The sequence below is a fragment of the Strongylocentrotus purpuratus genome, unplaced genomic scaffold (assembly GCF_000002235.5).
Source record: "Strongylocentrotus purpuratus isolate Spur 01 unplaced genomic scaffold, Spur_5.0 spur5_scaffold_20, whole genome shotgun sequence".
In the NCBI taxonomy this organism is placed as follows: Eukaryota; Metazoa; Echinodermata; class Echinoidea; order Camarodonta; family Strongylocentrotidae; genus Strongylocentrotus; species Strongylocentrotus purpuratus.
Genome location: NW_022145606.1, coordinates 29,598,505 through 29,620,705, shown reverse-complemented (window position 1 = coordinate 29,620,705; position 22,201 = coordinate 29,598,505). Strand labels below are relative to the sequence as shown.

The following is a 22,201-nucleotide window of genomic DNA, read 5'->3' as shown; positions in this document are numbered from 1 at the left end:
CTTTATATATGAAACAGCCCTGGCAACTGAGTGGCCGGTGGCCGCCTATCACACTGCCCAAATCGCGTTCCAGAGAAGAACAAAGTCCACACAAAGAAATAAAATTCTCGACAAATGTTGAAGTGGATAGTAACTTTATTACAATTTATTACATTTAATCATGAAAAGTCACATCTATGGGATGGAAGCCCCCAACTCTGCTAAAACTTTAGCACCTCATGGCGGCAAAGGAAATGAGGTATGAAACAAAATGAGGAAGTCATCCGAAAAGTAAAAGCGCGTGCCAATTCAGGAACTGCTTCCCATTTTATACCTTCTGACACGTGTGTTGCCCCTTAAAAGGGCGTGTCACTACGAGGCATTGCGTCAAATTAATCCCTGGAACCATATACACCATATTAAAAGGAACTTTATTAATTTTCCGAACTTAACCTCCAGAGTTGAGCTCACCGGACCCACCATTACTCCTCTACAATCCATTGATTGAGTTTATGTGTATTGCAAGTAGTCCACAGTCAGAAGGGTCACAAACCCCTCTACATGTACATCCACTGTCACATCTCGATTCTTGAGATGAACTCGGTAGAAGTATCCACATTGTTTTGGAGTTGCATGCTCCTTCTGGTGACTGCTCCCCTTCAGCTACTAGTACAGAAAAGTCCAATGGCATCCTTGTACGCAATTCTGACAAGCCGGCTGTTCATGAATAAATATAAACTATTTTCAAATAGTATACAACTTTAGGAAGTAAAGGAAGTAATCATCAGTGTATTTCTTCTTCTTTTTCTTCTTGTTCTACTTCTTCTAGTAAGTAATCTCCAAAGAGTTATTCGTTTTATATAAACATATTGTTTGCTCGACAGGAGTACATTCCTTATTTTCCATGATTATCAGCCCAACGACACATCCCAGATAATTATAATAATACATGGTCTTCATGGTCTGAAATGAAATTACTGTATTACCAAACATGCCTTTCATTACTAATATACTACGTTTGTGTAAAAGATCTAACTAAACATTCAGACCATTGTTTTTAAAATGGCATTCACAGAGAAATCATAGAATTGAATTCCAAAAATACTTGACACCGGCAACTTTACAGTGTAAAAATCTCATTCTGATCTGAGTTGTTACAACCAAAGGTGTCCAATCATTTTTTTTTTTTTTTTACTGTTAGTATGCAAACATATTTTTCTTTATCACACTTCTCGGGCAACTACCTCCAGGACATCCAAGATACAGCCATATGACATAATTAGATCTTGTACTGCCAGGCTGACCGCCCTACCACCCCCATTTTTGTTTAAAATCACCAATCCAAACGTTGAACTTGGGTTACTGTTGTTAAGAAAATATATTGTGAAAGTGGGATGGGTTGCATGTGGTAAGGATGTGTTGGTTAACAATTGCAACAAAAAGTTCTCGCTATTTTATGGGGCGACTTACTTCAGACACTGTCATCTGGCCTCCAAGCTTTAGACAGCAAGGTCCTTGTCTACCATATCATCGTGAGCTTCTCATTCTACCGTTCATTTGCATGAAATACATTACATGTACAGGCACCTGTTTGTATAGAGACATAAAATAAACTCACTTTTATGGCATGTTCATGAAAGCAATGTACAGTACTAATTATAAAGCGAACAGCAGGGTAGGGTTCTTGCAGAATTTCTATAACTCGCAGTAAGGGTGTAATAAATAAAACTTTGAACAATACTGGTATGTAGAAAGGGATTTAGGGTAGCCCGAAATTGGGTCTGGCAATGTTTAATACATTTAGGGTTGACATTATGTTTAGCAATGGATTCAGGATTAAAGTTAAGAATTCATTTTGTGTTACAACATAACCAGTACATAAATGCCAATAGAGCATGTTGTAAAAATCGCTGAATTCTTTTAATTGGTAATACAGTGCTACATGTTTCACAAACTGCAGGCCAGTGTGTTTTTACTTTATAAAATCTATTGTAAATGATACTGTGTTATATACTTTTTTCCCTTCCACTCTACATCACGTTTCTGCTTTCACAATACAGAGGAAGATTTTAAAACTACCATTGATGAGTAAAAGATACATGCAGCTCCACCAGCACCTGGAAAATCCAGTTGTACAACACCTTCTCCTGAGACAATTGCTTCACATAATTTTTCTCCACTATTAAACTTCATCCCTAGGCCTAACCCTAAACCTAAACCACCTTAATCACAATTCCAACCCTCAGTCTAACCCTACACCTTTGACAAAATAAAGCCTAGAGTAGTCGTTGCAGGAGCAAATGTTGAGTTACTAAAAATGCCATGACAGACTCATATGCTATGAATTTATCTCTGTTTCTTTCCCTGATTTGTTAAAAAAACATTGTAATATGCATTATGAATTACCAGTCCATTGTGCTTCGCTCATATATTGCCAGGCACAAGAGGCCATCGCTTTGAGGTAAGGGGCAGAACATCAAGACTGAAGGTGGAACCTCAAGGCACTCCATGATCTCTCAACAGCAAGCCCTTCCTCTCCATCCCTGGAACCGAATTATAAAAATATTCAATAAATATTAACCAAATATGTAAGAATACACAAAAATTGCATTATTTTTTTTTCTTCAATTGTCTTCAATGTTTACTTTCTTTTTCAGCAAAATATGAAGGTCAATTATTTTCTTTTTGCTTGTCATTCTGTTTCGTGTATAGGACTCCCCCCCCCCCCCCCCCCCCCATCCCTTCTTCAAGGCCTTCAAATGTTAATTATAAAAAATATATATTGGAAGTTAAAATACACTTTAAATAAACACTACAGCAACTTGTTAGTAGACATCTTGTTGCACACATACCATGTAGCCACCCCTGAATCGATACTTCTCATACCAGCCCTTTGCACACCCCTCCAACTTGGCCTTATTTAATGCCCTCACCCATTTAAAAATTTCCTTTTACTTGACAAACTAAACAGGTCAAGTTTTAAAAAGTCCAAGTTAAAAAAAAAAATAAAAAAAAAAAAAAAAAATTACCTTTTCTTGTTGTGGTCTGTTTTCTCCAGGACATTCTTGTTTCAGGCACATACTCAAAGAAGCAAGCATATGGTAATACACTGTATATTTCCTGTAAAAGAGAAGGGGAAAATTTATTCTTAAAATAGCTAGGTTCACATTCAGACTCAGTGACTGAAAACAACAGTCACTGCTACAGTGTTTGCAGTCTAAAGACTGAGAGCAGAGACAGAGTCTTGACGTAAACTAAGAGACATAGAGTCAAGACTGCGCCAAAAAAAGATCAATACTCTAGAATAAATTTAGAAACCACTAGCATGACTAGGCACTAGACTACACTACACTGCAGAGTGCAGTATACTTCTTCTCCTTCTTGAAGATAATCTGCCTCCTATCCTTCAATACCGGTACTGAAGATTCTTGCAGATGCCGTATATACATGTATATATATATATTCGGCCTGAGTGGGGTGTGCAGGTAGACCACTACACCAGGTTTTTCCCCTATTCTTATACGAATAGTGCCGTGGGTTCTTAACGTGCAAGGGTAGTGACTATCCTGTACACGGGGTCTCCTTTTAACATCCTATCCGAGAGACGGATTGTTTTCCATGTAACATAGCCTGCGTCTATGAAACAACAAGGGGAGGGGCACGTTAACACACAACGCTTGCTTCAGTCATCCGCCTGGGTGAGATTCGAACCCAAGATCTTTGGGCTGACAGGCAGACGCTTTACCGACTGAGCCAAATCGCCTCCTAGTCCTCCTACTGTCTACCAACTAGACTCTAGATTATTTACATTTCTATTTTAATTCTAACTTAACTAAAGTCTAGTGAAATCTTTACTCCAGGGAGCTCCGTCACCGAAGCCCTTCGGAGGCCGTAGGCGGAGCTCTCTGAAGCACGTACATGTATAGCATGGTGTTAGTGAAATCTAAACACTGTTTGGGGGTTTGCAGTTTATTGCAGGAGTTGTTGTTTTGGCTGCTTACAGCTTAGCCTGCCCTTGAAATAAAATGAAATTTTTCAATTCTAAATTTATTAAATCGACAGCCAAGTCCGGATAACAGCAACGGATGACAGTAGATCTACTACTACAGTATACCACTCCAGCAAAGCATAGACTGATATAGACCGAAAGCTTCAGTCTCTGATATCGACGGTTGTTCTGCTGAAATTGCATCTGGCTCATCTGACCGCCTCTATACATAGACTGAAGTACGTCCTATGGTGACTGAGTGGAACAAATGGTTTGGTTCGGCAGGACCGCGATGAGATATGCAACAAGATTTTTACTCTTTACATCCTCATATATTCACTTTGGCTGTAAAATTACATTTGATTATATTAACAAATAAAAAATAACACAGAAATATCTACTTTGACTTACGATAGCTTGCTCATTTAGATCCTACTTTAACAAGTCAACGCAAAGCGTAGCATCCCCTCGCAGGGTACAAATGGCCTATATACATGTACATCAGAACAAGTTACCTCCATTGGACTATACTATTATATTACTAGGCAAGGAAGTTAACCACATTTTCACATATATAATTAGGTGCTTTTGCATATTTAATGAGATATGACCTTTCACCTTTCACCTACATACTCGGAAATTTAACTTAGCCTGTATTTTGATATCATGTACCTTCATATCAAATTTCATTAAAATCCGTCAAACATTACCGAAGTTATTGATCGGAATCCAAAATTGTTACGGACAGACGAACGCACGGAAGGACGGACGGCAGTGTTTCTATATCCCCTCCAACTTCGTTGCTAGGGGATAATGATTAATCCGAGAAAGTCTCGTAGTCAACATGATTCGTTGTCAGCCACCTGGTTTTTAGATGATGAATATTCATTTTTTCTTTTTGAACGTCCAATAGCTACGTACGTACGAGTCAGCCCGTCTTGACCCAGTGACGTATGCATATTCATAAACCCAATATTAAACGAGTGCTCTGATTGGCCATTGGCTATGTTTGGTAGGTTGACCCGGAAATATATCGGCCGGGTCATGTCATAGATTACCAGAATGAATGCATGAAGGTACCGTTTCACGGTTCTGAAATCAAAATTGGATAACTCATACACGTACTGTACATGTAAGTCCGTAAATTTCACTTTGAAAATAAGTCATAACAAATAACTGTGAATAGGAGAAAAATATACATAGGGTCTAGCTTTTTTTCTATTTGCTTTATAAATCAGAAAATTAGATCTAAATATAGAAAATCGGGGGAGCAGATTTCAGAGTAAAAAGAGGTACAGAATAGGCTCAATCTATCCCCCCCCCCCCCCCCCTGTGTGAGTCGCCTGGGTTACGATCTGTGTATGGGGAATGTCAACAAATGTCAGTTTTATTAAAGAAATGACCCATATCAGACGGTTATTTCTGTCTAAGACTGATAGAGAACCCCCCCCCCCCCCCCCTCAGTGTTATTTAGGGTACACATATGCTTGTTCCCTCTTTTTGAAAGCACCCCCTATCTGAGGACTGCCAAAATTTCTGGACGCCCCTTATGCGGGCTTTTCCTGCCTTTGAGACCCCCCCCCCCTAAATCCGGAACACTGCTCAATGAACCCCCTATCTCAGAAAAAGCAGACCAACCCCCCCCCCCCCCCCCCCCTTTACTCAGATAAGCTGTCATTACTGGTTGGCTCACACACCCAGGGAATACACCAAAGAACTTAGCCTGCATTACGTACATTTAGCACATGGAATACATACAAAATTTCTGTGCTCCTGTTTTCATTCATACATGTACCTTGTAAGAATAAACAAAGTCTGCAAATTAGTTCTATGCTCACTTATCTGCATAATATATCACTACCGAATAATTAATTTAGTGCCTGATATTGAGACTTAGTTAGAAATAAGCCTTCCATTATTCTTAACTGACATCACCTGTGCCTGCATAACTGTGTCCTTTCACATAGGCCTACTAATGTTTGTACCTGTCATAATGAATGACTTTGTAATCAAACTCTGTATTAAGTACTTTATCCTCGTAAAGATACTCTTTAGATTTAATGAATCAGTAATTACTGCTATTTAATTTTAGGTATCATCAATCGTCACTAAACTAAAGTACTGATTTTGAGTGAAATCAGTTGAGTTTTTTACAGTGGTGTTTGAAATGTTGAGAATATAGGTTCAATACACAGGACACAGCCAGGATAGTAATGCAGCTGTGTGTGAATTAGGATAGACTACAGTATAAAAACAGTCTACATCGATCCCTGGATTTGATCGATTTTTCTATGTTCGAGATATTTTATAATCCCCTTTTTTAATTTCTCAGGAGTCCAAAGAGATGAGAGAAAAAAGAAAAAACACCCCCTTCTTAAAGAAATCTCCGAGGTGAAAAGTCAAATACACCCCTTTTTTTTAGAATTCTCGGGCCGGACCTTGTCGCACAAAAAGTACCCCGTTACCGGACATTTTGGTAGCACGCATGGTATCCCTCCGTTTTCGAAATGGGGGGGGGGGGGGCAGGATAGAGAGTCAATGCTAATGCGTATTGACCTTAGCTATTTAGCACTGCACTACGTGTTAATACTTTAATAGGCAGAATTGCACACACAAATAGTCCATACACACCTAACAAACGAATGCACGCAATAAAGACGATGCGAAGTGGCTGATTGGCAATTTTGACAGTAAGCCCACGCTTAAAATCTTTAAATTATTCTTTCTAACTTCTGTAAATTATATTTTACTGCTATTTTAGACTAGTAGCCTAGTATTAGTAGTAGGGGTGTCATCAATTGTCACTAGATCTAAGTAAAGTTAGAATTTTGAGTGAAATCAGCTGAGTTTTGTACAGTGCTGTGTGAAATGTTGAGAATCAACAGCACAGCTTTTAATACACAGCCAGGATGCAGGAGGCGAGTTTGCTCAGTTAGTAAAGCGTCTGCCTGTCGAAGCAAACATGAAGATATAGGTCACGTCTAGTCTAGATCTAAGAAGGGAGATCCCGGGTTCGACCCCAACCCAGGCGGATGACTGAAGTGTGTTAACGTTCCCCTTCCCTTGTTCATAGGCGCAGGTTATGTCAAGTGGAAAACAGGATAGGACGTTAAATGGAGGCCCCGTGTACAGGAGAGTCACCACCCTTGCAAAGAACCATTTCATTGCACTATTCGTAGCTATAGCTAGAGGTCTAGTAAGTAGTAAAATCTAGACCCTAGTGTAATGGTCCACATGCACACCCCAATCAGGCCTAGTCTAGGCCTACTCATGCACTCGCCCCGGCTACTCACACACGACCTCTAACTCTCAGGATCAATCTTTGTTTAACCTCCGGAAAGTATTCAAATATCAAAAAACACATAAATATCACCTTATGAATACGAAATTACGGAATAAATATGACATGTACTTACAGGATTTCTACAGAAAACCGTGTCCAGCACCGAAGTTGCCTGTTAGGTTCATTGTCACAGATAAGGTCTATATTTAGCCTTGTGGTTGTGTACATAGGCGCAGAGTGCGACAGTGCAATTAGACTCGTTCGCGAACTATCAATACATTATTGACTATATAAACTTGTTATTTGTTTTATGAAACGGATTTTTACTTCTATCGCAGATTGAATTCTTAATTAAATGTGTTATAAATAACAATTTTTTTAATATTAATTCGATTCTGAGTTCAATGCTGCGGATATATTCGAGTCTCTTAAGACATCTGGTGCATTTGAGTCTTGAACAAGACTATTCAGACGCTACCCCTTGGTAGCTGTTCTTAAAGAAAATATCCGCAATTGTCAACGACTGCTTTGTGTCGATCACGTTGTCATTTAAGTTGTAGGCAGTTTTGTTTGTTAAAGTTCTGTTTCAAAGGGAAACAATTATCTTCATAAGCCAATTAAGTCGAATTCAGAAGAATGTTAGATGGTGCAGAGGTACAGCTCAATTAGACTATACAGTGAAACTAAGGTCAGTATAACGATAATGATAATAATAGTAATAATAATGATAATAATAAAAACAATAAAAACTTACAATAATGATAATAAACCATATGTTTGAGGCTTGGAGCTTTTATGTCACTTCAATTCAGTTCGCACCATTTGACAGTTTTGGTTAAATTATGCTCTCGCCAGATCAGACATATTGAATATATATTTTTCAAATTAAAACTTTGTAGTCTCCTATGTATTTAAAAACAAAATTGAATAGCGGAACTACAATTCATCGCCCCAGAATTAATACTGCTTGAACACTCATGCTGAGGATCAATTTACAAGAAACATAATAGCATATATATACCTCAAAGTTAATTGTGCTGAAAATAAAGTTTATTGAGGGGGTGCATTAAAAGAAAACATATGGAGATAATGAATAATAACATATGCAAGGTAAACCAAAAAAGCCCAAATCTATACCATATAGATGAATACCAAGGTTTCATTGTTCTAAAACGACTGCAGGATTAAATAAAGTCCTATTATGCGAATGATTTATTTAACATGAAATGGGTATACATAAACATTGTTAATATCGTGATATCCAATAATCATACAACTTAAATAGTTTCATGTTATACACACTAAGCAGTGGCAAACTTCCTACACACACAACAGCTCTTACATCTATTTGTCACATATTGCAGCTATAATCTTCTATAGATTTCTTGTGTTAGAATATTCACCACATAATGTGTATAATTTTGTTAGTTTTACACTAAGTATTATGGAAAGACATAAGAACGTATTAGGTTCAACTTTGCATATGAACTGCATAATAAATAAATGGCAGGAAAAAAAATCTGAATTCGTCTAATTGCTACGCAAATTCTACCTTTAATTAAACGGAATTAAACGGCGTGATACACCCTTTCCTGCATGTAAAATACACGACGTGTAAATCGATTTCCACACAATCTGTCACGAATGGGATCCATCCTGAATGGCAAAATGTGTATGTACGAAGGTTTATAGTTCGAGATGGTGTTATTGTCCTGTTTAGGTAGTTTGTTCAACTTTTTGTCTTGCGCTTTGAATTGATGATTCAAACTTTGTAGAGTGATAGTTCATGCCATTACATATTTTTAGAATCAATTTTTGAAACACGGTTACATTAAAAACATATTTTAAAAATTAATTAACCTAATCTATTTTGAAGAGCGCCCTCGCTTTTATCCTCGTATCGACGTACCTAATAATATTGCACTTTACTTTTATGTCAGCTTTTTTTCTGGTCAATATAGAGGTTTCTTGCAGCTAGATTCCTTTCGTGTGCATTCAACCTTCTTTCAAATTGGTCTTACAACTGATTGGATTCAAATGTTTGTCCCTAAACGGAAAATGTGCTTAAATAGCGCATTGTTCTTAATATGTTTGCCATGTTTTGTCAATGGAGGCTTCTTGTAGCCACTGCCCCCCTTTTAAATATAAGACGGATTATCTACAAACTATATTAAAACCGTGTAACAATTTAGGAAATTTATCAAGGAGAATTACAAAAAATGATTATAGATTATTGAAAATAAAATGTAGCCATGCCCATACATTCAGTAGAATTGCCTTAGTAAGATATATTGAATGTCTTAAATCATAGATGTAATTTTAATTTTAACGGGGCATTGCAGGAAAATGTGAAAAATAGGATTTGACAAAATATTGTGCATCAGTTTATAAAACGTACATTGTAAGAGTGATGAGGGGAGGGGCAGCATTGTAATGAAAAGCTTGACAATTTTGGCCCTGGAATATAGTTTTTGATTTTGTTGTTACATAAGAGGGTTTTCATGACATGCAGTGAAATCACAGGTTATATCAATGCCCTTCTAGTTCCCAATTTGCGACATAGAGTAGAGAACACCGATGTGTTTTGAACAGCTATCATGTTTCTGTGGAGATCCAGAATATAATCTAGCTCTGAGCAGATGTTTTACTTTTCTCGGAATCTCACAGCCCTTAGTCCAAATATTTTTTACTTTACTTTAGCGGCGTCCTACCGGTTTCTCGTAATATGATGGACCAGGACTTCCCTCTCCAAATCTCAACAACCCATTTCACATCAAGTCTCTCTTAATCACACCAAGGCACAGTATGTGGCGTCTACACTCAGGGGCGGATCCAGCTGGCGAAAAGAGTTGGGGGGGGGGGGGGGGCAAATCTTGAGAAAACAATTTAGCGCCGACTAAGCCGGCCGGTGAAAAATGAAAAAAACGGGGGGGGGGGGCGCTGGGTGTAGAAGAACATTTTTTTTTTGGTACAGTTTTAGAGGGAAAATTTAGCGCCGACTCAGCCGGCTGTTAATAAGCGGCGGGGGGGGGGGGGGGGGGGGGGGTAAGAGCACATATATATATTGTTTTTAATATATTTTTTGGGGGCCCAATTCGTGAGAAAATATTTAGCAGCGATTCATCCAGTCGGTGAATACGCAGGGGGGGGGGGTGTAATATTTTGTTTTGGTGTGGGCGCAATTTTTTTTTTTTTTTTTTTTTTGGGGGGGGGGGCGCCGCTTTTGTTTTTGTTTAAAAAAAGGTTAAATATACGTTATTATCCTATTTTTTTAAACATTTTTTAGACTAGGGGGTGGGGGGGGGGGAGCCGGGCCCGAAAAATTGCCACGTGGATCCGCGTCTGTCTACACTGACTTAATGGCACAAACGAACAATTCAAAGACATGAAATTGCAAAAGAATAAATCTCATCCAGTTTGAAGTACATCTAGTGCAATACTGATAAAATCGTTTATTAAAGATATAATTCTTCTGTCAATATTGTTAGAAGAAACACATTCTTGGTAATAATATAACGTCGGGTATTTAGGGTAGCTGAACAACAACAAATGTAAAAACACATAGATGTTTATACAGGCAAAAAAAGTACAAATTGCATTCAGAGAAAGGATCCATCACCAAAGAAAAAAACGAATGATAATAGGACCTACAAATGTACTCGTTATTACACATCACATGATTGCAATTAATATAAAGATGTCAATATACTATGAAAGAGAGAAAAGACTAATGCACATGCCTCTCAAAAAAGACATACAAAAGACCTAACCTCGCAGTCATCAGAGCGAAACTGGAGAACATAGAGCCAAAATAACTATACTTCTTTAACCCTAATAAGGCCGGGCTATTTGAGGTCTTAGTACGGCCGGGGGGGGCATTATGGCCCCCCTTAAGATCTCGGCCGCGAAGCGGCCGATCGCCGCGAAAATTTGCACGCCTGTCAAGTGAAGTATATAGAATAATATGATAATTTCAATTTTTTTTTGAAAAATGCACTCATTTGCATATTTATGGTAATTTATGCAAATAAAGTCATACAAATCACATTTTTACCCATAAATCATATATTATTCATATCAAGGCATTCTTTTTCACTGCATACATTCATTAGACCATTCTGAATAATAATACGACAAAAAAATTCGGAAGAGCCAGCTTATTCCTTATGTTATCCCTTGTTTTGATAATTTCTTATGTATTTCATTGTTTTTTAACTTATGTATTTCATTGTTTTTTAACTTATGTATTTCATTGTTTTTGTTGTTCTATTTCATTGTTTTTTAACTATGTATTCATTGTTTTTTAACTTATGTATTTCATTGTTTTTGTTGTTCTATTTCATTTCTTACTACAATTCAACTATTTTGACTTCCAAAACAACCACCTTAACTTTAAACAAGACCCAATAACCCATGTCTGATCTGTTTTTAGGAAAAATGACTTTTCCATATGTTTGTACACAAATCACGAAAATGAGCGATTTTCGGGCTGACATGCAAAGACAAAAGGTCACGTGACCTTGTAACCGTAGGTCTGATTTTCAAAAAAATTCTTTTAAAAGTTGCGCAAGACTTGAAAGAAAAAAGTCAGCGAGCGGCGGGGCGCCATCCATATGCGTTCACGAGCAATTGGAAAAATCGTGGGGGGGGGGCCATAATGCCCCCCCCCGGCCTTATTAGGGTTAAGATCCTTTCCTATCCAATCCAACAAGTCTGAAAATTTGAGACAAAAGGCATCATTATGTAATTGCTGAACTAACCCAATAACACATTCCTCTATCGATTGATTTGCTTGAGAGTAATACCTATAGGGGGGGGGGGGGAGGGTATCTGAAATGATATGTGACATTCTATCAAGGAGTGAAAAGAAAAGTAAAGGAATGCAACATGACCCCTCCCACATATGCTCCAACTTGAGATTCCAGTTATCTGTCTAAACAATTAATTCAATTAATAAGAGCAGCAGCCCCCCCCCCCCCCATGACATCAGTGCCCTCTCAGTAACTCAACCCATGCTAAACTATTAACACTACCGATTAATTATCAAAAACCAAGATCATGACAAGATATCAGTTGAAAAGTCTTAAACTGCCTATAACAGGAATATCAATTATTTAAGTTAAACTTACACTGTACATGCACTATGTATTTTCTGAGAAGACTGTAGGTACTTGTTTAACCTTTTCCCTCATAAAAGATAGAGAGATTATATATAAAACTTGCACACCAGAGAATTCGAAAATTTACCAGCAATTACTCTTAGCTTAATTACCTAATGTGATGGGTGTATTTTTGCTACCAAAGAATACATGCCAAAATAAAATCAATATGATTTTAAAGAATTATATACATTTGAATGTGGGCAATTCAACTAAAATTGACCATGAGCCGAACTCATGAAAATTGGCAATGACTTCAAAAATATAAATTTCCTATAATGACAAATTTAGTACCAAACACAGGAAAAAAGGTATACAAATAGGAAAAAAATCACCCCGTTCTTTTCTTTGAGTAGAATAATAATATTGAAAATTGTTTACGCATGACTTTTCATTGGGTTAACATCTAGCAAGAACTTTAGTACCCCAAAAATGCTCCAAATAGAAATTGTATAGCAATTGTAAATAGTATAACCTTATATTCAAACAATTATGTTCAGAGTAGCTTTTGTTGATACCTAAATAAGACTTAATACTTATTGAGCTCTAAAACTCATACAGTTTTGAATTAAACCGACAATGGGTAATGAAAGAAATGAAATCCCATCGCAAACACAAATAAAAGCAGTCACAAAAAGTCAACACCACCCTCTCAGAAAATACATGCCTATAATTGTGATTTTAAAATTCTGTAATAACCGATACATTGGTTAATTGGTGTGAAAAACCTAATTACAAGCTAAACATAATGAATAAAAAGATTGATTAAAGGTAGAGACCAGTAATGGTCATGCGATTGCATTGTGAAAGAAACGTTGTGGAATCGATCAGAAAATGTTGATCATCTAGCATCTAGCATCTGCAAAGTTCTGGAATCATCAAAATGAAAAGAAATTTGGCCCATTCTTCGTAAAGTTACAAGCACTATACACAGAAAGATGTATATGGGACCACCCTATATCTCTCACACGACCACGAGAGAAACAAATTTACCAAATATATGAATTAGTAGGCGGTTTCCCGGCAAATTTTTTATCATCATGTACATGTATTAGTCAAAACATATTCTTTTACATGATTGGTAATGAGAGTTTCCATTTCATTTTTTGAAATTGGGGCATGTCCAATACTGGTCTTTACCTTTAAAAAGATACTTCATTCTGAGATGACTCTTTTGTAATTAATCAAAATTGTAATAATAATCATAATGCATGTAAGTACTTTAATTGCTGATTTAGAGAGAAGGACAAAAAGTATGAGAGTATGAGAGGGGAGGATAAAAGAATGAAGAATGGAAAAGAGAAGAATGAAAAACAATAATATGGTAAGCAAAAATAAATAAATACAAACATGACAAAGATAATTAAAATCACAGTTAGTTGTTAAAGAGTCGTACGATAAAGGGAATAATTGAAGTGTGGTGTCTCTCAGTTCTACAATAGGGTATAGTTATGTGTAGAGAGTTTCAGAGTTCATGGCAAGAGGTTTGGCGACGAGTTGGCGGTAGAACATAATTCGATCTCGTGATGACTTAAACAGTTTGAGAGAAAAGGATTCAAGAAGGGCAAGACGGCAAGAAGTTAGACTCTGGAGAGAAACGAGTGGTTTCATACAACTGTTCTTATCCAAGTATAATACAGCAGACACGTTTCTGCACTATTTTCAGACTGCAAGATAACTGTTCGGGAAATTGATGTGGACCAAACTGGAGAAGCGTATTCTAGCGAAGATCGGATATGTCGAGAAGATGTCTGCTAGATCTTCACATGATACTCTGAGATGTCGTAAATGTATAGTCGCTTGCCGGCACTTGATATCATATCAAACACTTGGAAATTCCATTTGAGATCTGACTGTAATATAACTCCCAGAATTGTCGGAGTGGTGCAGTTTTGGATGGCCTTGTGGTCTAGGTGCAGCATTTGAAGGGCTGGTTGGATACACTTGAGGAAAACTTACTTGGATTCGGTTTTGAACTGCTCACGTGAGTAAAATTCCTTGTCCATTACTAGCTAGTACTTCTGTACTTGTCATGTCTAGTATAGTTACACAGAGTCCAGTTTCTCTCCAACTATTCAGTTACAAACTGTGCAATGCAGTGAATGCTCATGATGGTAAAATGTATCTAAATCACTGACTATTCTTGCCCCTTTTAATTCTCCCGCAAGATGTCTGAAATGCCCATGGTTATTTCAGAATCGCATGTCTTTTCAACTGGAGTTCACCATTCTTTGGGATGTGCTGTTTTGTTTTGGGGAAACCAGGTGAATATTGCTCCACTGATAACTTTGGTCGAGCCATTTGATGCAGTGTTGAAGTTGTTCCTTTGCTAGTAGCTCTATCAAATAAAAGAAACAAAAGAGAAAAGAAAAAATTCATTAAATTTTGATAAAAAGTGAAGGAATAATGTAATAATGGATGCTGAGCTTGAGCAAAGCTGCAAAGGAGATAAAAAAAAGGGACACCAATCAGACTACTGTAAGATAATTTTTCATTTCAACACTTCGACACACATTTTCCTAACGTGCTTGAGGCTCTATTTTGTTTCCTTTGCAGGACTTTATCTGTTTCAAAGTATTGCAGACTGCTAGCCTCAACTTATCTTCACATTACTGATTTTTTTAAATAAATAGTGTATAATATAGGCTTAAACACTATCATTTTAATCTTGAATAAATACCCTTTTTACTTTGTACAGATTGATGTGGCACATTTAAACATTAATATGAATATCATAAGTAGGTGTTTCTTCTAAATGATCCAACAGATGCAATACTAATTGGTAAAGATCGAAAATTACATATCTTGAAAACAGTCCAACATGAAGAAAACTGCACGTTCTCGCAAAACAGTTTATGTTATGCCTCAACAATAACGTTTGCTGTAAAAAGTGTGTGACTCTTTCAACACTCTATGCTAGTGGGAGGTGGGTCCGCCAAAACATATATCTTGAGATCAAAGTATCATTAGATTAAATTTTCATTCCTGGATTTTGTACAGTTTTGGGTTTCAGAGATTAAAAAATAAAAAATAAAATCCCTCCATTGTGTAAATTCTATAACGTTATCTGTATTAAACAATGTGAGAGTTTTTTCTATTGGCATAAAGAGAAATCCTTATGTGACCTTTGACCTACTTACCCCAAAATATAATCAGATTGTCTTCCTAAAGTGATACATACTATTAGCAGGTTTGAAGTTCATACCTCAAATGATTACTTAGATATCGCAATTACAAGGCTTAAAACGCATTCATTAAACAAAAAGTGGCAACAACCAAAGGAAATTGGAAATGCCCTTTAGGCTCCCTGCACCAAAAGTAGGCATGGTGTTAGGACTTGTATGTGACAGAAGTAATTGTGAGGCAAAAGAAGCTGTGAAGGTGGAAGGATAGCGAGGATATCGTACATGTTCAAGAATGTCAAATGCAATCAAATCTATAAACGAAACTTAAAACAGAATTGGGTGTACAGAATCATGCTACTTGTATGACATCAAAGTATGACCCCCCCCCCCCCCCATGCCCCATGCTAAAACAAAATTCACTCAAATGTGAAAATGCAAGGAAATTTATAAAATTGACTTAATCTCTGGGAAAATCACAAATGATGGGAACACTGGATGTAGAATTAGGTGTATAGGTTCATGCTACTTGTATAGCATCAACGTATGAACCCCGCCCATGATGATTATACGACTGAGAGTACGTCAACCATGATCACTGCTGTCAGTGAGACAGCCCCACATTCCCATTACTGCTTTAATGTACTTACCACAATATGTAATTTCTTTCATAGCAGGTAATTAGCAGGCAAGTGGTTGTGTCTAAGGGTTGTATAACAGCTTCAATTGAGGCGAAGTGTCCCCAGTGCTGTCATCTGCACCCGAATCAGGCACGGTGTTTAATAGGACTTGTGACAGAGGTAATTGTGAGGCAAAAGAAGCTGCGAAGGTGGATGGATAGCGAGGATCTCCTACATCTTCAAGCATGTTAGGTTTTCTGTTTGTATTAAAAAGATGCAATATGAAAATAAAATTAAAATATTGCTAAAACGGCATTCGATCACTCCAATTTGAAGATGCAAGCGAATTTATAAAATTGACTTAAATAATGTTTGGAAAAATCACAAATGATAGGAACCACTGGATGCAAAATTGGGTGTATAGGATCACCCTACTTGTATGTTGCAAAGTATAACCCCCCCCCTCCCCCTTATGGCTTATATTCATGACTGAGAGGTCAACCTTGATCACTGCTGTCAGTGTAAGGGTTGAATAACAGCTTCAATTGAGGGTTGGGGGGGGGGGGGCTAAGTTTTCAGAGGGGGGGGGGGGTAAAATGTCCTTTTGCGGTAATTGTCAGGGGTGATTATCCGGGGGGGGGGGGTAATAGTCTATAGAACCCTATAACAACATTCACTCCAATGTGAAGATGCAAGCAAATTTATAACACCACTGGGGAAATAGCAAATGATGGGAACTACGTACTACACCAATGCAGAATTAGGTGCATAGGATCATTACCCCCCCCCCCCCTCCCACTATAAATACATGTAGCTTTCCCTGAATTGTTCAAGTCAGTGCTTATTTTGTACTACTGTATACGCCCTTTGCTTGTTCGTATTGTTAGATTACAACAGTAATTACCAAAACAATAACATTTTTTTTCTTCAAAAATAAAGTTGGGCCAGTGTATGATCCTAAGAAACAATTTTACCCAAAAAAAATTACATTGATAACTCATTTCAATGAAAAATATGAAATCTGATTGATTATAATATAATGAAATTATAACATAAAGAACAATTAATATATTCCATCTAAAACATATTCAGTGAAAAATCCTGGTAATTATGTGTTGATGGCCAAGAACATGCTGCCTGCTCCAAAATGCATCATCATTCCATTTTGCCATTTAATAGTCCCAAATAGAAAAATAGATAATGTTTGCATGGTATTTTTGTTCAAATCATATGTGATGTGTATTTTAAACAATGAGTTATTCCTATTATTCTTTATCTTTATGAAAAAGAAAAAAAATTATAATTGCAAATTACAATGGATTGGATGTGGCCCTTTTACTTGTCCTTGCATGGCCCTAGCTTGACTTCCTGCAGGGTACTTTGTGCCAAGTTATTTCTCTAAGAGTGGAATTGATGTGAGGAATATTTCCATTTTCAGTAGGGGCACTGGTCTGAGAATGAAGATTGTCCGCATAAACAAAAATATCCTGGTAAACGCGGACAAGTCTCGACCTAAAAAAATAAGGATTGTCTGCAATTTTCACGGACGTTTTTTCTTCTTCGGTGTTCTGCAGGTACAGGGTTCCTGATCCGCGTGCTGGCAATTAATGCGAAAAAAGGATTCCACGTAATAAAATACCTCCAGTTCACCGTCTATACTTTCTATGGGTTGTCCGTCTTCCCTAGGATTTATTGTTCATAACGTGAAAGTCTCTGCGTAAGTGTAAAATGCATTATGGAGCATCATCGCGGAATCCGTTTTTTCGCATCACCAACGCGCGGATCGGGAATCCGGATCCTTCACGAAAATGCGGATGATCCTTATTTTCTGGATGCGAATGGTCTGCATTTACGAGGGTATTGTCGTTTATGCGGACAATGCTTATTCTCGTACTAGCACCTCAACTGATTTTGTGAATAAACCATTTTTTTTTCTTCGTGTAGGCCTATAAAATCTACAGACATAACATGTGCAAGCATTGCGCACAATGAACCGTTAGGCTTTACTGTGCAGAGTCCTTGAATGAGTGGTGGAATATTTCACAAGCATGCCAAGAATGTGTAGACAATATACTAGTCATTTTGACTTTATAATAATTATTTTAAATGAAATACCTACATAGTACATTGGCTATAGCGCCAAACATGCCAAATGAGGAGAGTGAGCAGCACAAATAGCCGCAGTTTCATCAAGATTTGCCCAAAATTTCTTTGAATTTTCTGTTGATCTAGACAGAGTCTATCATAAAGTCTATCGATGCGCAAACGCTAGTGAAACAAAGTGCAATGGAATAAAATCAAGGGGCAGTTTCTTCAGTTTTTCAACGCGATTTTGAGCTGTGAGTGTGAATCATGAAATTAAATAAGAGAACTGATTTTTTTAGGTTATTTAAACTGCAGTGTGAACTATGATTTTGAAGCATCATAATGATTCATATTCAATATTCAATTGAACAATAATTTACATTTTCTCCTATTTATAATTTAGTAGGCCTAGACTTCTAGATCTAGATCTAGATCTAGGCTACCGGTATTCGTTTTGTAGACCTAACTGTTAGATCTACATGCATGCCAGTGTGTGGAAAAGTAATTTGTTAGTTTAACTTAGTAAAATCCAATGAGTTTCATGAGGTTGATACCGGTTAATTAATGGCTAGACCTTATGCATTGAAATTATAGGAGTGTGAAGTGGAATTTGGTATGCTCAAGTTGGATGAATTTTGATTGTACAACACTTTTTCGTAGAAAAACTGCCAACACACACACACACAAATAACGATGGAATCACACACAGAAAAGTTTATATTTGGGACTACTCTATTCATGAAATACAAAGGCAAATGTTTTTCAAACAATATCAGACTAGGCCTAGGCTAGTCCTTATCGATTATTCCTCTAAGATGAATATCTATAGACATATTTAAAACTTACGGTATACATTGTAGATATTTTTGGAGTGAAGACAAGGAACCACCAGCAGCATAGGCCAGGCTAAAAAGCTGCGCCGACCAGCTGAAACTGTAGCTGATGCTAGCTGCAGGTACGGTATCTAGCTAAGCACTCTGGCGGGTCTAGCGGCGGCGCCGGCGGTCGACGCCAGTCCTGGGCGTACTACTGCAGAGAGCTAGCCCTGCCGGATCGCGTCGAGCTAGCTAGCCTTGCCAGGGCCGGACCCATGGGGAGCGTTGGGGTGCATGCCCCCTTTTCCTTCCGAAAAAAACAGGGAAAAGCCCAGAATTTTCAAATAAATGTTCAGTTTACGCATTCAGAAATGCCTCAGAATGTACCATAAAGCATCTTATAGTTCAATTTTTTTCCGGGGCCCTTTGGCCCCGGGACCCATGCCGATATAACACTTCATGCCCCTCCTTAAAAAAAAAAACTCTTGGATCCGCCGCTATAGCCGGTCGAGCATATGCGCATGCAGAATATGGCATAGGCTGCCTAATGGTACGCACGCGTATTCCGCACAAGCCTTCCACAGTAAGTTACTGTTACAGAATATAATCCAGAGGCGGTGATCTACAGTAGCTGAGTAGCGCGCGCGCGCTGGACGACTAGTTTTACACTATCTTACTGGGTCATCAGTATAATCCAGGAGACAATATAGTTCCAGTACATTACTATTGCAACTATATCACCTGGGTTACAGAATATATATTCTGCTCTGATATATACTGAGCGACTTTGGGTCACCTGCTTCGATACCTTACTGGCTCGATTATTGGTATCAGGTGTCATACACTGCATGTCACACTGTGCCAAAAAATGTGCACTCGCGCAATGCAATTCTGTATGTAGATATAACATGCACGAGCAGTATAGGCAAGGACAGTTGGTGGGAGGGGGGGGGGGCTATGCTTAGTATTACAAACTTGTTTATTTAGGTTGAATGAAACCAACAAAAATAAAAATTTTCATGTACGGTTTTTGTGATTTATAATACAGGTAGCTGGAAATGTCCATTAACAATGTTTCACTTTTAATTTACAGATTACGACACAGCAAGGGGAAAATGTGGAGGTGTGCTCCGGAAGATTCAGATCCATCCTTGTACTTGGTAGGAAACGTCTGGGCAACCTAATGAAGTACGCCTGCCATTCAAAATCACAGAGGTCAAACGCATCTACGTGAGACCAGCTCCAGCCCCAGTCACTGTCGCCAAGTAGTAGGGACTTTTAGATTGAGTGGACGAGAACACGACGGACACCGACTGATCATGCGTGTCAATGTACTTAATTGCTCATGTTGACTACAATTAGAAATCTTTTAGATTGCACTCGATGATATACACATGCAGATGGCAAAGAAAGAGGACAACATATACAGTTCCTCATTCTACCCTCAACAATAGGCCATTTTCGTAATGTAACCAAATTTAATGCATAAGTGTTTGTGAAGTGCCTCAATACAAATTATTTCATTCACCTGTTAGGAATAATAGTATTTCAATAGTCAGAATGCAACTGCATATATTAAGTGTTGCTAGGTAGGCCAAGCCATCATGTTTGTCCAACCTGGCAACAACTTATGTATGCAGTTCGGATTCTGTCTATTGAAATACTATTATTCTTATCAGGTGAATGAAATAATTTGTATTGAGGCACTACACAAAGACTTATGCATTAAATTTGGTTGCATTACGAAAATGGCCTATTGCTGTGGTAAAACATCCCTCCACTGCTATTTGTAAAAATATGTAGAACAGGTGAATATGCATGTGACACCTGTTTTACACATCTTTACATAATAGCAGGGAAGGGATGTTCCTTTGTCTACCTGAGGAACTGTATAGTTTATGCGCACGCGGCATATACTAGTACCGGTACTAGATTTAGGAAAATCAAGGTTGACGCATTCTCGATCGCCGACTGAGACGACGTGAAGCATGCGCAACGCCTTAAAATGACGTCACACGTTGCAGTCAAAGCTGTCAACGTGCAAATCTAAAAGTCCCTATTATAGCGCACTGGGAGATGAGTACACCATATTGAAGAGAGGAAAGAGATGGAGTACTCTTCGGGTCAATCAGCTCCCATTGTTGAAGCAGCGGGATGTAGCAAATCTTCTAGGAGCGATGGGGGTGTAGCTACAAGTGGACCCGCTAGTAGGGTATTGGCCACGCAACTTCATTCAGGAAGTAGGTGCCTTTTACAAAGAGGTGTGCGTGCCTACTGATTCAATGGACGTAGAGAGTGATGAGGACGAAGGCATCATCGTTGCCTATGAAGATTGACATTTGATCTTATGCCTTTTACACAGTTAATGGATCAGTTTAAACTATTTAATTCAAGAACAGAGAAGGCTTCTAAAATGTGCATTCATTGAGCAGTGCAGTTGGAATCAAATCCCATTTTATTACCCATGTATGCATTTTGTTGTAAGTAGCGCTGGTAATTATTAATGCAAATTTACTAAACCAGAATGCATGCACACAGATAATTAGTGAACTATGAATTATTTCCATTGTAAGGTATCTTCTTGTTGACATTCATATAATATTGTTAAAGAAACTGTACATTAATGACTGTATGCCAATTATTTAAGTACTTGCCAATTCTTGTATGTCTTAATTAGCTCACCGTTATGACATGAGATGATGAGTAAAGCAAATTTACAAGATTTTCAAATTTCACACAATACAAGTCTTTACTGCCTGTTTATTTTGTCAATTCAAAAATGTGCTGAGTCACCCGAGTGGTTGTGTTTTTTTACAAGTTGAATAGAGAGAACATTTTTATGATTGAAGTTGCCCATGTACTTACTATTTGCGAAATGTGTAACATTTTGATTGAAATTAGTGTGGAGCGAAAACGTCTAGAATGACGAGATGTGAGAAGTATGTTCAACATAATGTTGGCTTTCAATGTGTTAAATGGATAGATATGTGTGTGTTAGACCCTGAATTATAATTAAAGAAGTATGTTATTACATCCGAACAGCATTCTTAAAACAAAAAAAACAAAAAATTGAAATGCGGAATGACACATCAAAAATTTCAATTCCAAAAGGCGCTAAATCCTTGTTTAATTCCAAAAGGCGCTAAATCC

General features: G+C 37.7%; 2 long non-coding RNA genes across 2 annotated transcripts; both read right to left on the bottom strand.

Annotated features, from left to right (window-relative positions):
* Window positions 1-117: 117 nt before the first annotated feature.
* Window positions 118-7,508, bottom strand: LOC115927363. Its single transcript, XR_004065587.1, has 5 exons — window positions 7,384-7,508; window positions 3,009-3,099; window positions 2,386-2,522; window positions 1,450-1,566; window positions 118-696 (listed from the first exon to the last, which is right to left on the bottom strand). It is a non-coding gene; the product is annotated as an uncharacterized LOC115927363 (long non-coding RNA).
* A 6,103-nt stretch (window positions 7,509-13,611) lies between these two features.
* LOC115918259 lies at window positions 13,612-19,198 on the bottom strand. Its single transcript, XR_004065586.1, has 3 exons — window positions 19,083-19,198; window positions 16,182-16,408; window positions 13,612-14,747 (listed from the first exon to the last, which is right to left on the bottom strand). It is a non-coding gene; the product is annotated as an uncharacterized LOC115918259 (long non-coding RNA).
* Between the last annotated feature and the right edge of the window lie 3,003 nt (window positions 19,199-22,201).